The sequence below is a fragment of the Budorcas taxicolor genome, chromosome 10, assembly GCF_023091745.1.
Source record: "Budorcas taxicolor isolate Tak-1 chromosome 10, Takin1.1, whole genome shotgun sequence".
NCBI classification, from domain to species: Eukaryota; Metazoa; Chordata; class Mammalia; order Artiodactyla; family Bovidae; genus Budorcas; species Budorcas taxicolor.
Window position 1 is genome coordinate 60911641 of NC_068919.1, and position 5501 is coordinate 60917141.

At 41.8% G+C, this 5501-nt stretch overlaps 1 non-coding gene across 1 annotated transcript; it reads left to right on the forward strand.

Annotated features, from left to right (window-relative positions):
• Positions 1 to 365: 365 nt before the first annotated feature.
• TRNAY-AUA (transfer RNA tyrosine (anticodon AUA)) lies at positions 366 to 438 on the forward strand. Its single transcript has one exon. It is a non-coding gene; the product is annotated as a tRNA-Tyr (tRNA).
• Positions 439 to 5501: the final 5063 nt, after the last annotated feature.

Consider the following 5501-nt stretch of genomic DNA (forward strand, 5'->3'; position numbering starts at 1 on the left):
ACTAGGAATCCTGGGTGAGCCTTTCCCTCTTCCCTTCTGCTCTCTCTGATTCCATAATGATGTTCTGAGCACTGGATGTTCATCTAGTTACTAAGGTATTGAACAGGTTTCTTGCTTGCTATTAGGGTGTGATTTTAAAGGAAAGTCCCCCTTTTTTTTCCCTCTGCCACTTTTGAATACTAGGCTGTGATCATTCCCAACTTTATACTTCATCACGATCCATGTAGTATAATCTTTATACCATCAACTATGTATGCTCCCTTACTTTTTTCTGACTGTGCTTTCCTCCCCTCGTTCACTGCTCACCACGCCTGCCTTTCTCATCAGGGCCTGCTGTCTGCTCAGTTGCCTGGGACCTAGCTCCTTCCCTGGTGGCTCAGACGGTAAAGCATCTGCCTATAATGCAGGAGATCCAGGTTCAATCCCTGGGTCAGGAAGATTTCCTGGAGAAGGAAATGGCAACACACTCCAGTATTCTTGCCTGGAAAATCCCATGGATGGAGGAGTCTGGTAGGCTACAGTCCGTGGGGTCGCAAAGAGTCGGACATGACTGAGCTACTTCACTTTCACTTTTAATTCAGGGCCTCTGAGCTTGTTCATTACCTCTGGGCCATCACCCTCATCCTCCTCTTGCCTGTGCTCCCCAAATTACTCTTCTCTTACTTGACTGTACAAAGCAGAATTTCCAGAAACAGGAAAGCCTCTTTACCCATCCCATCTCATTAACAGTCTCTGTGACCCACTCACTGCCATGTAGCAACAGAGGAACACAAGAAGCTGATTTGGTTGGACAAGACTGAGAAATATTGGCCATACCTCCCTGATGGCTCAGAAGGTAAAGAATCTGCCTGCAGTGCAGAAGACCCAAGTTCAGTCCCTGAATCAGGAAGAGCCCCTGGCGGAGGAAATGGCAACTCAATCCAGTATTCTTGCCTGGGAAATCCCGTGGACAGAGGAGCCTGGCAGGCGACAGTCCATAGGGTCACAAAGAGTCAAACATGACTGAGCGACTAACACACACATACCAGCCTCTGCCAGGCATGGTGTCCCCTGTTGGTTCCCTGCTCCCAACTCTCTCTTTACAAGCTTCTGGGAACCTAATAGCCAGGCAAAGAGATTCGTGTAATATTTTGTTGTAACAGTTCCAATCTTATAGAAAAGTCATAAGAATAGTAGAGAAACCTCCTATATACTTTTGACCCAGAATCCCATTCAAGATTTGCTAAATGTCTCTGTAACATCCCTTATAGAGAAGGTCTACACAGGATCAACCATTAAGACTATTGTCAGTCTCTCAATCATTTCAACCTGGACTAGTTCCTTAGTCTTCTCTAATCTCCATGATCTTGACATTTTTGAGGACTGTCAACAAATCATTTTTTAGAAATTACTCAGTGTAGGGTTTGTATGCTTCTTTTAGACGTTGCTCAGTCGTTTCTGACTCTTTTGTGACCCCATGGACTGTGGCCTGCCAGGCTCCTCTGTCCCTGGGATTTCCCAGGCAATCTGGGGGTGGGGGGGTGGGTGGACAACAACAGCTGGAGTGGGTTGCTGTTTCCTTTTCCAGGGGGTCCTCCAAACCCAGGGATTGAAACGTGTCTCCTGCATTGCAGGTGGATTCTTTAGTAACACTGAGCTACCTGGGAAGCCCTTCCTCATTCTTAGGCCCCAGTTATTTGTTTTGTGGATGGAGTATCACAGATGTTGGAGTTATGTACAGTATATCCTATCTAGGGTCACATGATGTCTATTTGTCCTGTGACTAGTGTTAATTTTGATCTTATGATTGAGATGATGTCTGCCAGGTTTCTCTGTTGTAACTTTTTTTTCTTTCTAACTAACAAATGTACTGTGGGTGATATTTTGACAATATTCAATTGTCTTTGAGAATAGATTGGATGATGAGATATCCAGTTTACTGTTGTGAAAAAGTAATTTCTGTTTTGAGCAAAATATAAGTTAAATTGTACAAACAGCCCACAAATCTCAGTGACTTTGCACAGTGCAAATTTAGTTGGTGTTCATGCTACATGGCCAAAGCAAGTGAAGAAGATGGGGATCTCAGAGATCCAGATTTATGGAAGCTTCATGTTTAAATGTGTCCCCAGGATATTCATAGATTTCCCATTCCCAGGAAGAGACGGTGACTAATTGCACCCTGGCTTTTAAAGTTTCTACCAGGAAGTGAAACACATCATTCTTGCTCATATTTCTTTGGCAAAGGAAATCACATGACCATACTTCCCAGGAGGTGGAGACGTGAATTGCTACCATGTTTCTTGAAAGAGGTAAGTATGAAGCAGTCACAGAGGACTCCCCCACCACCAATGTCCTTGGACAAGGGGTATCAAAGTCACTGCTCTGACTTTGGCTCTGCCTTTTGCCTGATCTTATGTTGTTTCTATTATCTGCATGGCAGGAAAACCTGGCTCATGTAGTTGTTACGAAAAAATAATAAAAGTCCTTTACAAACATAATACTATAGGAAAACACGGGCACATCATACCTACCATTTCTAATGGTAATGTCTGCAAATGGCACATAATCTTCCTGGGAGCTGTGTAACTCAGTGGACTCCATTATTTCAGGTGATGATGAAACATTCTTTTTTTTTTTTTTTTTTTAATAAAAGTAAAAGGTGCTTAGTAATAGATGCTCAATATTTTCCTATATTTTTACTTAAACTTTAAATACTTTCATATAATTACAGTTTCTTTTAAATATTCTTTCTGAAGCCCACTTACTCTTTCCTAATTAATTACACATTTATTGATTGCTGGCATTTAGGTGGTTTTCACATATACAGTATTCACGGTTGCTTAACTCTGCTGAAGAGAAGAGAATTCTCTGCTTTCCCTGTGTGTGTGTGTAAGTGACCCTGCATCTCTTAAGTGAAGTGAAGTCACTCAGTCGTGTCCGACTCTTTGTGACCCCATGGACTGTAGCCTACCAAGCTCCTCTGTCCATGGGATTCTTCAGGCAAGAATACTGGAGTGGGTTGCCATTTCCTTCTCCAGGGGATCTTCCCGACCCAGGGATCAAACCCAGGTTTCCCGCATTGGAGGCAGACGCTTTACCCTCTGAGCCAGCTCTCCTGCTTTGGCAGGCAGGTTCTTTACCACTACCGCCACCTGGGAAGCCCATGTATTCATATTTACTGGAAACAATTCTAAATCCTCCTTCATCTTGGCCAAAGCTTAATTTTGAAAGAATAAACATGTGCTTCTCTTGCTCTATTTCTATTATTGCTTCTTCAGAAAACCATGCACGCTGCCGATCTCCAGGTTTTTCTACTCTAATATGCGAGTTCTTTGTAGAATGATTGCTATGAAACACCTCCTTCTGCTGACTGCTGTGGTATAGCTTACTGCTATCCATTTTCTGATCTTTTTGATGAAAAGAAAGTCATCTGTGAGACTCTTTATTATGATTTGAAGGCCTTCGTTCCATGATCATTTCCTCAGTCAGTTCATCAAGCAGACCATTTGGCCACAGCAGCTATGGATGAAATGTGTCATTTACCATCTCACTGGGATTTTGCTATGTATTGTTTGATTCTTATGCCAAGTGATCTCACTAGGCAAGATAGGTCCGGGGTCTTTTCATGAATCACTTACTGTCTTGGTTTCTATTTGGCTCGCTTTGTTCATAATCTAAATGTCCATCCTCCAGCCTTATGAGGTCCTTCAAGCTTCCATTCAGTGTCCTTTCTTATCTTTAGGAGGAAGTTGCCTCTTGATCTCCCCAATAATTAGAATATCACAGAGCCTCTGCTTTTATGCTAATTTGTCAGAACTGTGGGTTTCCCCGGAGAAGGCAATGGCACTCCACTCCTGTACTCTTGCCTGGAAAATCCCATGGATGGAGGAGCCTGGTAGGCTGCAGTCCATGGGGTCGCTAAGAGTCGGGCACGACTGAGCTACTTCACTTTTGCTTTTCACTTTCATGCATTGGAGAAGGAAATGGCAACCCACTCCAGTGTTCTTGCCTGGAGAATCCCAGAGACAGAGGAGCCTAGTAGGCTGCCATCTGTGCGGTCGCACAGAGTTGGACACAACTGAAGCGACTTAGCAGCAGCGGCAGTGGGTTTCCCATTTTAAGTGTTTATTTTTAAACTCTCTTATCACCCATCTCTGCATTTTTGCTAATAGTAGCCACAGTGGGAAGTCAGGTCAGGCTCTGTTCTCAGTCACTGTCACTAACTGTCCAATTTGGGTCACCAAGTGTTCCTTGAAACATGGCATCTTTGCAATGTCCCCGGGATCAAGCTCTTCCCCAAGAGTTTACCCCTTGCCATTTGTTTTCACATGTCAATTGCAATGGTGTACTGGAGGAAATCATAACATAGCTAGTGACAATGGATGGTTAAATATTCAGAAATTTTGTAATCCAGTTGTTAAACCATTGGTAGCTTGAAAGTTGGGCTTCCTTGGTGGCTCTGACAGTAAAAAATCTGCCTGCAATGCAGAAGACCTGGGTTTGATCCCTGGGTATTGAAGATTCCCTGGAGAAGGGATTTGCTGCCCACTTCAGTATCCTTGCCTGGAGAATTCCATGGACAGAGGAGCCTGGTGGGCTACTGCTCATGGGGTCACAAAGAGTCAGATACAATTGAGCCACTAACGCACACGCAGCTTGAAAGTTAGTCCTTGTGGGAGTGTTAACACCATGGAGATTGTCAAGTACTATAAACCAGGGCTTCCCTTGCCAAGAAAGCCAGTTTACCAGCACATCACTACATTTGGGTGAATAAAATGAGAATAATGAAAATAAAGAAATATTTTTGTGAACATAGACAATCAGGAAATGTTTATTCTTGAGAACACTTAGAAAATGTTCTTTTAACAGTTTCAATAAAAAAGTCACCCAAACACATAGAGGTTTTTTGGAGGAAACAAAAATGCTAAATATAGAGGAAAATAGTCAATAACCTAGACTACCAAAATTTAAAATTTCTTATTAAAAACTACTGTTAAGAAAAGGAAAAGATATGCCACAGATTACAGAACATATTCATGATATGGCAAAGAGCTTGTATCTAGAATATATAAAAACTTCTACAAATAACTGAATTAAAAAAGACAAACAACTCAATAATGAAATGGGGAAAATATTTGAGTAGATACTTCTCAAAAAAAGATATGCAAATAGCCAATAATCACATGAAGAAAGGCTCAATATCATTATTAGTAGGGAAATGAAAATTAAAACCACAATGAATTGCAATTTCACATTTACTAGAATAGCTGAAATCAAAGAATGTGTTAGAATGTGGAACAACCAGAGCTCTCATACTCTGTTGCTGGAAATGAAAAATGTTGCAATCATCTTGGAAAACTACTTGGCAGTTCCATATAGCATTAAAACATACATCTACCTTTTGATCTTGCCATTCTACTGCTACACAAGAGAAATTAAAACATACTCGCAAATAAGGCTTACACAAGAACTTTTATAGTAGCTTTATTCACAACAGCTCCAACTGGAAACTACCCAAATGT